Below are 13366 nucleotides of genomic sequence, written 5' to 3' on the forward strand. Positions count from 1 at the left end.
CATAATAGCAATTAAATCATATTTATTGTTAGTTGATAAAACATAATCATTTTGTATAATATTATATATTAATTGGTATGTTGATTATTTTATTTCTAGAACTAAATGTATGTACCTACAATTTTCTATTTTATTAAAATCGTTGGTATTTTGTTTTTTTTCTATCCACGATTTTATGATTACACCATGTAGAGTTATATCACATTAAATTAAAAATTAATTTTTTTTTATTGGTAGAGAAATTTCTTATGAGTACGTATGTTTTTTATTTAATTTTAAATATTTTAATTATAATCTTTGGTTGCAGTTTCTACTTTAAAAATTAATTAAATATACTATAAAATATTGTTCAAGCATAATGTATTTAAACAGTTTAAACTCATTTAAAACTAATATAAACTATAAAATACATTAAAAATTAATAGTTGGTGAAATATTTTGATTCATATAAATAATAAAAGTTATAAGAAATAATATTTAAATTGTACCGCCTAAAATCTAAGGATCAACTACGACCTAACCAATTACTTCATCTACTCAGATTCTTACTCTGCTCAAAACTGTCTTTAAAAACAAAACGGACGATGATAATATACTCAGTACTACTTTTACATCCACTCTAGTTTTACAGTATATAATTTTGGTCCTCTATTAAGCCTACAAATACAAAAATCACATAGGCATTCTAATCAATACGTCTACGGTAAATAACTTAAGTTTTATAACTGCTCGCATAATCATAAGAGAGTCTCACTGGCAACGCCAAGCAGAATTACAATAATATTATTACTTGACTAACTAATTGACTGATAAACGTAGAGCATGAACAATGATAGATCAATGCTTGCAATTTATACGGTACATTCGTACAATCGTACTACAAATTTAGTGTGCAATAAGAAAGTATTTTACAAAATTCGTATTTTAAAGTGGTGCTTGCACAAGTTTTTTGAGAATCAAAATAATCAATGAAAATGTCTGAGTTTCGAACACCGTTAAACCGAATATTAAATAACAAATTAATCAAAATTTGAATTATATTATAGAATTGGCATTTTAACGAGCAACGAAGTGCACGGGTTCAGCTTGTATTCTTTAATAAAATGTTTCTAATTTATTGAAAATAAAATAGAATATAATAAATAGAAATTCGTTAAAATTATACATCATACATAATGTAGCTTAGTCAAATCATTTTTCCAAATAATTAACTTGTCCAATATAATGTTGTACAATGTATCGTATACATACATTTTTTGAACACTTGGTAGCTAATCGACAAATCAACATTTTATGCTTTTTTAATGGTTAAGACAATAATTACGACTCTCAAATAGAAATACAAGAATGTGAATTAAAATTGTTTACTTTTTTTATTTCTTTAACTAAAAAATGTTATCAAATTCTTATGAATAGTTCTCTAAGTATGAAAATATTTTGAATATTATATAATTCATAGACAATAATAGTATAAGTATAAAATTTAAAGTCTCATCGACTGTTAAATACTGGTGTTGCTTAAACATGTCTTTATTTTAATTAGTTAATTAATACTATTGAAATACCTATTACGCTATGAGGACATCCCAAAATATCAACTAAAAACTAACTTAATAACATTCGACCTGAAACTACTAATGATATTGAAGATTGTCCATTTTTTATGGTTTTACAAGGTAATTATTGAAATATTGTAAAACTAATTCATTGCTATTTATTTTTACTAATCTCCCTTTAGGGCTGGTATAACGGACAAAATGGAAAATAGGAAAAAATTAGAATATTCAATTTTAATGATTCGCATATTGCATAATTTGTTTAATATTTGATTTAAACAATTAACTAATTATATAATATATGGCAATAATAACACACAATAGGTAAATGTCACAATTTTGTTTATTTTTACAGAACTTGGAAAATTTTACAAAGGATTTATAACAGATGGTATGTTTTATTGTATACCTACCAATATTTATTATAATATTTTAATAATTAAAATCAACGCGATTGTTTATAGAATAATAACTAAAATCTAATATAATTGATGCTTTTATCAAATAAATAACACGAAATATAAACATGATCGATGTGAATACTGTTTTACTAAATAATTGACTGAGGCAATGATTTCTAAATCTTACGGACCGAGTGTTAAATTAATTTTGTCAGAATTACAGTAAAACACTGTTCTTAAAATAATACATTTATAATCGAGTTCTGTAGCTTTATTTTGTAAGAAAATCTGATGACATATAATTAAAAGTCTAAATCAAATTTATTTTTCAGAATTAAAAGAAACAAATGATATGATACAAACATTTTGCGATTTCTATGTTAGAGATTCTCCACCAAATATTTTAAAGGACTATTATCGAGACGTAGTGCAAGAAAACATAGGTCCTATTATAAACGATCCTGAAGAAGATTGAAATCATTTTATTATACAATCAAATATTAAATTGGAACTAATTTATGTATTTAAGTTTTTGTTTGTTTGTTTTAAATTAAGTAAAAGTTAACGAAAATATTTTATGTTATATACATATAATTAATAAATAAGATTTATAAAACCACAATATACAGAGAATAATTTATTTTTCCTTGATCGAATTTTGCTAGTTTGCTGTATTTATCCAAAGTTATATGCCTACCATAGAATAATATTTACTAAATGTTTTTATTTTAAAATAGTTAACTTTTGAAATGTTCTTTTTTATTATAAATATGGATAAACAAAAACTATTCGTTTGATAAATGCTGAAAAATGCAACATACATTTTTCTAATATCTGTGAAAAGTTATTTTTTGACGCATTTGAAGCTTAAATTTTTATATGATTCTTCAAAATCACAAAAATGTACATACTATAAGTATTTTGTAGTAAAAATTTATAAAATCTTTAATTTTTAATCTAAGATTTGAACTTTAATACAATATTCATTATAAGTAATTCATACTGGAGCTAAAAAAGATAAAAATAATATTATATACTAATATTATTGTTATAGACATTTAAAGTTAAAATTAAATGAAATTAAACATTTAGACGATTTATAACTAAGTTAATTTATTTGTAAAACATATTTGTGGTGACTTATAACTTACACCTATATTATGAATTTTACTTTGTAAAATTAAAATTTATAAACATATAGGTAGATTAATTTTATGATATTAGGTGAAGTACACATATTATTTATAACATGCACCTGTATTTACGTTAATTTATGAAAAAGTAGTAATGAGTTTGAACTTAAAATGGTTTTAAAAAAATTGTGACAAATATTTTTGGTATTCTTTTAACTGCAATAAGAACAATTTATAAGAGCCATTGAATTAAATTTTCAAGTTTTTTGGACATTCAAATTTTTCATATCGACATTAAAAAAAAAAAAAAAAAACAAAAAATTCGAAAATTTCAGTTGTTTAATAAAGAGCTCAGGAAAAGCATAATATTTTTAAAATTTAACCGTGTATAGACAACATTAATTTAACCATTTGGTGAAAAAATATTTACAGTGATTCGTTTTTGAGTTACAACATATAAAAAAGTCAATTTTTTTTAACCTAACTGCCGGACTTTTTATTTTTGACCTCTCTAATGCACCAAGGATGTTCAATTTTCCATCGGAAACCACTCCTAAAATTTTAAATTGAAGCATTATTTTGATAATCTATATAATGTTCACACATAAAAAAAAATAAAAAAAATACGCATCCTTGTAAAATCAAAAATTATAAAACGGATTTTTTCTTTTTATTGGATTTTCTGCATGGTATTTGGAATGTTTATACATAATATTATACACTTCACTCTTCTGCATAACTAACGAAGAGTTTGTGAAATTATTAGTTACATGGTGTATCTAATAATGAGACATGTTTATAATTACAACAAAAATTATGAAATTCTATGTGAGAGATAACTGGTAGAATATAGAATAATTTAATATTATTATCATTTTTCGGTTAAATCAGCTAATTGATTCCGACGTTAGCCATTATAGCGACTATCAACATATACCTTTAACAGGTAAACATAATTAAATAATACTAATAATAGTTTATAATAAATTTATAAATATATACAAGTATACAACAAGTCGGTATCGGTCGTGAGCATTCTTGCATCAAAATACCAGAAATCTCAATTGTGTGATATTTATTTATAACAAACGCGATACATACGTACAAGTGTTTTAAATTTATAATTATTTTAAACGATAAAAACTGTACTAATGTCGTACAAATCTGATACGGGAAAATGTATTTCGACTCGGAATGTTAACTGTCCGGGAAGATGGGGAGAAAAAAAATAAAAATAAAATGGTAATAATAACAATAATAAAGATAGAAAGACGACGTAGTGATAGAGGTGTGGGTAGGATCGTATATTGATTAACGTGTCTCTCTCGGCCAGGTGAACGATGACGGGAAAAGAGTGTGAGAGAGAGGATAGCTCTACGGCTGTACACATTATACATATATATATGTATGTATATAAAAAGGAACGTGTGCACGATAGGTGGGTGATGGTGAACCACAGAGAGGGAGTTTGGAGCAGGACGGAGGATGTCGACAGTGGTGGCGTTCGGGAAGAGACGGGAGTCTAACCATAAAGTGTAGAGTAGCAAAGGGATGAAATACAAAAATCCGACGAAGGACTTTCGCCCGGCGCCACGACCAGCGCCACAGGTCAACTTGTTGTTGGTGCTCTGAATTAGGCGCGCGCAACGGCCGTCAGCCAGCCGACAGTCCCGCCTGCCAGCCAACCAGCCAGCCCTTGAATCGTGGTGTTTACGCCGCATCGCAGTCGTCAGTCAGTCACCGGTTGAACGCCGGAACGGAAACACGCGCATCCCCTTTGAATGTACCTTTTTGATCGATCTCTAGATCGTTTGCCCCTCCCCATCCCACTAGTGTACAGGGTCCCTCGATCATCGGTTCGCTCGCCCTCCGTCAGTCGCTAGCCCGCTTGTGATTTCGCTGGTCTCGCCGTATTCTCGTGCTTAACCATCGCCAGCGAACGTGCTTGCTATCGTTCGTACCGTTCGCCACGCTCTCTGCTCGGCCCGGCAACAGGTGAGTGGTCCAACAAGTATTAAATGTGCTAAGCTAAACGTATTCATGTAGTAATCTATTGCAGGCGTCGTCACTGCTCATTATCCTCCAACTGTTTTACATCGAGTGATTGTGTTGTATATACATTGTGTTTGTAAGTTGTGTATAGAAAATCTGGATTATATTTTAATAGTTCACCGAGTAAAATATTCATATACGTAAACAAAACAAATTAATACTTTTCAATAAATATATTATATGATACGATTTTTCTGTCTTCTCGATACGATTAGAATGGGTAATATAGGGGTAGTAACTATAACATACACGAGCACATTTTTTTGCGCACGTAAATCTATGAAATGTTTAAATAATACCTATTTACTATACAAAGAATGTGTGTATACCTACAATTATGTGCACAAATAGGTATAAATAGATAGTTATTAATCACAAACTAACACTTTTTTTAGCGTGAAGGGGGGGGGGGGGGTTAAGTTTAGATTTATTGTTTTTTTGTATTATTGATTCGATTTTCAGACAATTCACCAAATGTATTTAAAAACGTAAATTTATTCACTACAACTCACTACAAAAGGTACACAAATACAAATACAATTCAATTATATATTATGTAAATTATTCATAAGTTAAACCAGACATTACTGTACTGTAAATGTTGATAAAATCGTGTTTTTCAAACTTACAAATTATTACTGGTAAAATTATATTATCATTTGCCACTTTAGAGACAATACAACCAATTTTGCATTTTAGCAAATATTTTTTTTCAACTATTAAAGTTATTTTATGAGCTACGTAATCAACTGCTCATAAATTGATTTTATTGATTTCCTGGGAAATGACAATAACTAAGATAGGTGGTGTTTGCTCTTCAGCAGTGATATAAAAATATAGATATTATGTATAATAATATAATGTATATTGAAATAGCAAGTAGAAATGTATAAAAAAACGTATTAGCTATCGAAACAGAATAAAAATTGATACAGTACATATTTTATAGAAACAGAATTAACGTAATATACTTTTTTTTTTAAAAAGATCACCGTTAATAACATTGGGAATAGAGGGAATTTCGACACGATACTCTGTCATTTTTCCTCTATTTATTTGTAATCAGATTGTTCACATAGGATATACTTTGAATATTTTTTGAAGTAACGCAGTGTTAAGTTAAACTCTATTTTTGATAAAACAGAATTTTTAGAATTGATTAATGGATTGTACAGATTGTATAAGGTGTAATAAGCTCAATATACAATTATTTATTATATTATTAAAATATACCACTTTTAATATAGTATGGTGCAAGTGTTAAAATCAAAGATCGAATAACGTTATTTTGTTCGGTAGAAATTTGACGTAAGAATTTCTCAATATTAAAATAATAGGCTAATAAGGCTAGATTAATACACACTAAACATCATTTTCATAAGCCATATTAATAGAAGTAGAGTTACTAGTGTACTTTAGAAGTTATTACAGCACTAGAATAGTATTATTTCACCATGTTGTAAGACTATTGTTCGTTATAGACTTTGTCACAGCTACATCGCCGTGATTACATAGTCATTCCTAACTATAGTAGAGTTAATGTATATAATTATTTTTACTATATTATATTAAATAAATTGTCTTATTTATCATTAGTTAAAAATAAAAGTGTTCTATTTTTCATCTGTCTTTCTCAATAACACAAAAAATTCACATTGGATGTTCTATGTCGTTTATATTATATTGTAGTAACCAACTACAGTTTCTTGTACAGAGATCACTGCAACGGTGATTCACTAAGTAGGCCTTTATTTATCCTTTTAAACTATGTTATTTAAATTCTGATTTTAAAATATACTTAGAATAATCTTTTCAACAACTTTTTATATAACCTTTTATGTTGTACTTAGTCATACAAATTTCTTTTTTCAAATAGAAACCACCATCTTTGATCTTAATTGTTATGATAAATATGTTGGTTTTAGAATAATGTGATAATTTTTTTGGTTCTATCAACACCTTTTGGAAAAATAAAAATGTTTCAATATTAAACATTGATGATAGTGGTTTTGGTAGAAAGCTAGTTCTAGTTGGAGACTTGAAGTGGTTATATATTCCAAGTGTTTTAAAAAATTATTTAAAATACCATAAAATAATTATTGAAATTATTAGACATGCTTTTATTATAGACGCCTTTGTCTCACTTTGAATCTTATACATAGCAGAACAATATCCATGTATAATATGATTTTACACATGTAAAAAGTTCGCACAAAATGAACGTTTAACAGAAATTTTTTGGCGGGGTTGGTTTTTTGGAGGGTTGGGTTATATACATATTAGCCTAATAAATGGGTATAATGTGTAGTGTATATATATAAATATATTATTCATTTTAGTTTTTATAAGCTATATCTAGGTATATAGAAGCCATGAAAAAATTCATTATTATACATCACACTGCATGTATCTTATGGTAGTCGTATACTATTTACAAAAGTTGTAGTAGTAATATTTATGAGTTACAAATCTTCTTGGTAAGATTTTTTCAATTTAGTTATACGATCAATATTTCATTTTCATAAACTAGTCATGTCATTTATAATATATGATAACTCGCACAGAAAATTAATTTATGTATACAAACAATATAATATTAGGTCGATCTTTAGTTATGAAATTACAATAATTACACAAACGGTTAATATTCACCATATATGGTAATACATATTAGGCATTTTTATATTTTATATACATAAATATAATATATATATATTATCCTGAAAACTATGTATAATGTCAAAAGTTCGCTTGATTCTTAGTATTAATCGACACCATCATAGATTAAATACCACTATAAATATACAACACCTATGAAATCATTTATTGTTCATTATTTTAAAATACTTTAGTTCTAAGTAGTTCTTTCATGTTTCAATCCTACTGTACTTACACTATTGTATGTAATTTATACTTGTGTTTTATTCAATATGTTACTACATTATTTAACCCAATCTTGGAAATTGATTTAATTATTAATTATAAAAATACCTTCTTATAAATAAGTAGGGAAGTAGTTTAAATTGTACAGTTTAGTAGGTGTCGAATGTACCTCGTCAAAACGGAAGTCACTATAATGAACGTGGTTAAATTTAATTTAATAATAAATGATTATTAAACGAAAAACGATTTTATACATAAATAATCTATATTGCTAGATACGATTTAGGGAATATTTATTATTTTTTATTTTACCAATAATTTTAAATAAAATAATGTGAAAGCTTTAAATCGTTTTTATAAATAGCTTAAATGTAGGTAGTCAAAATACATTTTTAAAATATTTAAATCTATTATGTGAAGAGAAAAAATACAATATTCTTTTTTCACTCCAAACATAATATACATATATGTATATACATTATATATATATAATATATAGAGAGAGAGTATACATGGAAAACGTAAAAATACAGCGTGTAAATCATTTTAAGACTCAATACATGAATGTCATTACGATTTTTTGAGACTATAGTATTATCATTAATCAGTGAGATTATAAACAGTTTTTATTATATTGAAAGAGTAATGGGATCAACAGGTTAACAATTTGCTCATGGTTGCTTTCCATCACCTGTGGTCATATTATATGATATATTTTAATACGGCGTTGTCTTGTCATACTTTTCTAACGAATGTATTTCCAATTAATACGATTTGACTACGTTTTTGTCAGGCGTAATATGTCGTCCATTTCGAGTTGTCCTGCGGCCGCAATATTTGATTTATAATTCTCGAATTGATCAAATTATATTTCAATTTTTCAGCTATTATTGTCAAATTGTCGATAGTAATTTATTTATTAATTCCTCTATTAATTATTTTTATTATTATATTTATATAAACTAATAATACTTTCAATGGTTTTTTTTCGTTTAAAAATAACAAGCATAATATTATACTTTGAGGATTATGCCGGTTTATTAATTTATAGTTTTTAAAATTCAATGGAATACTTTCAAAGTTTTTATTTATTTATATCATGTAATATTATCAAACATAATATTACATTTTTAAGCCTTGATCACAGATAAATGGATTTAAACATAAGATAATATATTTAAAAAAATATAATCTTATGATTTAAAGAAAGTTTATGAAAAAAAAAAAATAAAAAAAATACCTGAAGTATAACAAAACGGATATTTTCATAGATAACTTTTGATAACCATTTCGGATAGTTTAATAAATAAGATATTGCATTTTTTAAATTTTTGTTTATACGAGTTTATCGTTAGATATATTTATATTCAACGATCTACACTGCTGAATATCGTATAACTTAGAATTATTAATGTTCATAAAATGGAAAACATAAAATTCTTTACAAAATTTATATTATGTTTGTACTCAATTTATGATTATCAAACACGATAATTCTTTGTTATAAAATTTCCAATGTTTGTAGTATTTGTTATTTTACGGTAGTGTAACTGTGAAAATGGTGTTTATTTATTATAGCATCATAATTGTTTGTATGTAAACAATAAACCACAAATGCTAATTCATAATATATACATATACATGCTCATCTATCTTGTATTCTTGTATAATAATGTGTACATGTCAATAAAAAAAAATAGAAGCTATCGGTTATATGTATATTAAGTTGAAGTTATATGTTCTTTGAGTGCACGCAATTAATATTATAGTTTAAAATCAACATAAATAATAATACTCTTTATTTCATTCCATTTCTGCTGCTTAACTATTCGGGTTAGGTGACATGTCAGTAGTAATTCAATGTTCTACACTTATCACTAATTGAACACCTATGCCTAGAACACATTTTTTGTCAATCATTTTTATAATTGTACAAAAAAATTCAATATAATTTAAAGTGCACGTTTATGATTTTAATGTAGAATATTAAATATTTAGAATTTTAAATTAACATACATTAACAAATATAACAATGATTCAATTTCATAATAAAAAACTGACCACCTAGCTACTTAATGATATTTCATTAAAATACAACTAAATCATACTTGCGTTGGTCATATTCTTCATGAAGATCGTCGGTATGTATGATCAAAACAAAGTTTACCTCAACATGTGTTAGGTAGTTATTATTCTTTCTTGTAAGTTTTGTAATATTGTTCTATTAAAGTTAAAATTAAATATAATATTATACCTAATAATTTTTGTCAGTAATTTTTTTTTTTTTGAGAAAATTGCACCTATGATCCCCATTTGTAGCTACGTTTGTATTATAGCTTATTGGCTATTTAAATTTATTATTATTTATACATTTTTTTCGTTTATTGTTTTTCAAATGTTTCAGCACGTTAGGTGTTATTACAAGTTCAAATTTATAAATTACAAATTGTTGATAATACAATACTTATAAACTTTTATCACACATTTTTTTTGTCCTTTATACATCTAAGTAAACTTTTAAGGAAATTTACGTCGAAAGTATACTATTTCAATGTGTACCTAATACCTATACTCGAATTAGATATAGTAAAATATAATATAATTGATTAACCAGAAAATAAACGAGAAGTGTATTTACGAATAGTAGAACAAAATAAATTATTAACATAGAATTGTTATTTTGGTTATTAAAATGTTTAAATGAAAAGGTGAATGTGTATACATATATTATTGACATGAAAGTATTTGCAATCACTTACTAAAAGGTCATATTATGCAGAACGTTCATTAATTACGTGACGCACGTAAAGCAAAGGATAATATGTGGTATTAAATAAAACAGGACGGAACAACGTGATGACGGTGAATAGTAATATTAAAGGATCGGTAGAAAAAATAAATCCAAGAGTCTAATAATTAAAATTTGAAGTATTATTATTATTACTAAATGTTTTAATTAATTTCTTATAAATGGTATGGTTTTTCAATTAATCGATATTGTACATATTTAATATCATTGCGTGATTATACTCTAAAATGAGAATATTAATACAGTAAGTTCATTTGCAGTAAATTATTCAATATATTCAGTTTTTTTTTTTGGGCATAAAACGAAATTAAAATATACATTTTAGCTTTCGTTTATTACATTTAGGTTTTACATTTTGTTTTTAACTTTAGACTAACAAAAGTGTTGTATGCCAATTACGCGGTTTAATAACTTATCCCCCTCGGCGTTAAAAACTTAAAGTACAATCTAGTCGGCAACGACTATAGTTACATAATATTTGAATAGACTCTATTTTAAAGTCCTTAAAAATCTAAAAAATACTAATTGGTCGAATATTCAAGGATTTAGAGCACAACGTTTGATCAACTCAAGCTTCCAGAAAATAAATACACATTCATAATGAATATTGGTATACATTACCACCAAGCGATTTTGATTATAAACAATGAATAGTAGTTTAACAATTATTATTACTTGTATTATACTTTTTAGTTCATTTTTGTATTTATCTAAAAATCGTGTTTCAGAAATAAATTTCAAATACGATTTTAAATTCATAATAGCTGGTTTTATTCAGTTATTTAATATTCTTATTATTTATAAAATATATTATGAATTTTCTAATGATATTTTAATATTCAATGCATATAAATAAATGTTTTTATTCTAAAATAAATTATTGATAAAATTATTTTTAGAATAAATATGTTGAACATAATATGATTTTATTTGGTATTAATAATGTTTTAATTACTACTGATGGTTGGCTGGGATTCATATTTAAATAATACAAATATTACAATTTTTTATTTTCAATAATACAAAAATAATAGTGTTATTAAAATAATATTTCCTATAACTTGAAAATATAATAATAATAATATGTTTCTTATTAATATTTCTTATTTTCTTAAAAATAAATCCAATTAATATTATATCATAATGTGCATATTTTTTTTTTTATAGATATAAAAATTTAAAAATATGAAGAAATTGGGTATTTAGTCAAACATAACGATTTTATTTTTATTTATTATTATTATTATTACCATAGATGATATTATGTAGGTATATTGATGCAATGTATTAAATATACATCTATATATTGATGAAAAAAAAATAAGACAACGTTATCCAAAGTTTAATCAAAAGTATACTGTTTTTAGCCTTCAGGGATTTTGAAATATACTAACCTGTTCTTCCTATCTGTAAAATGAATTGCTATATGTTCTTTAAACCAAATGTTAGATATAAAGATTTATTATGACAAATATATGTACAGAAATATATCAAATCTTTTGATGCAGATTTGACAATTTCAAAGTCAAAAAAAAAAATAGTAAATAATATAATGTTAAAACAAAAATTATTTTTCTCAGAGTCATTTAGTTAGCTTTCAACATAGTAATAGCAAATTTTATACAGTATTTTCTTCGGAGATGAGCGTAATACTTTAATATTTAAATTAAAAACAATTTAATACTTTTATTAATAAAAAAATCATACGAAGCAAAATAGAAATAGGTAATTTAATAATAATGTCAAATTTATAATATTTGTTTTAGTATCTAATTATGTAAAGTTCATATAATTCTAAGTTGATTATAAATAATAAATAGTATATTTTTTAGATTCTGAACGAAGTGATGAATGTATTGATTTTACAATGATGTGTGTTTTTTTTTGTGTCTTTGTACAGCATAACTAGTCGAAATAATGCTCCAATTTCAAACTATGGGGGTGGTTTCCGATGTAAAAGTGAATATCCTTGGTGCGTTATAGAAGTAAAAAGTTAACATTTTCCAACAGTTTTCAAAAGATCGAGAAAAACAAAAAAAAAAAATGACGGAAAAACGGCAATTTTTACGCAAAACCAGTTTTCGATCAAATCGATTTTTTTTTATGGTTGTAATTCAAAAACTAATTACTGAAAATACTTGAAATTTTCACCAAGTGTTAATATCAGTGGTATCTGTATATAGTTAAATTTTCAAAAAATTTTGACTTTTTTTGAGTTATTTATAGACCACTGAAATTTTCGATTTTTTTGAGAATTTTTTTTTAAAGTGTCGATAAAAAATTGTTGGATGACCAAAAAGTTTTGAAAATTTAATACAAGGTTCCTTATGAGTTTTTTTTATTGAAGCTAAAAAAAATTAAAAATAGTTAGTCACAATTTTTTTTTATAAGCGTTTATAGTTCAAATTTTTACGAAATCTGTCGAAAACGCGAAAATTTGTAAGTAATTTTTAAGTTGAAAAATTATAACATTTTTTGTGTTCATAACTAAGGATTAAAATTATAACACTAAGTTTTCCATAAGTTTTCCTT

At 25.3% G+C, this 13366-nt stretch overlaps 1 protein-coding gene and 1 long non-coding RNA gene across 5 annotated transcripts in view; both read left to right on the forward strand.

The window, feature by feature from the left end:
- The window catches only part of LOC126555897 (uncharacterized), a 53652-nt gene extending 51073 nt beyond the window's left edge, over positions 1–2579 (forward strand). The window contains exon 2 of the long non-coding RNA XR_007606999.1: positions 1912–2579. This is a non-coding gene — a long non-coding RNA (uncharacterized LOC126555897). The remainder of the gene's footprint in view (positions 1–1911) is intronic.
- Positions 2580–4785: 2206 nt separating this feature from the next.
- LOC114132709 (SCY1-like protein 2) overlaps positions 4786–13366 on the forward strand; it is a 153670-nt gene continuing 145089 nt past the window's right edge. For 2 of the 4 annotated variants that reach the window (XM_027998242.2, XM_027998243.2), the window contains exon 1: positions 4786–5085. The gene's annotated coding sequence lies outside the window, so the exon portion shown is untranslated. The remainder of the gene's footprint in view (positions 5086–13366) is intronic. The other 2 variants (XM_027998245.2, XM_027998244.2) reach the window with 2 other exon arrangements.

This window comes from Aphis gossypii, chromosome 1 (genome assembly GCF_020184175.1).
Source record: "Aphis gossypii isolate Hap1 chromosome 1, ASM2018417v2, whole genome shotgun sequence".
Classification (NCBI taxonomy): domain Eukaryota; kingdom Metazoa; phylum Arthropoda; class Insecta; order Hemiptera; family Aphididae; genus Aphis; species Aphis gossypii.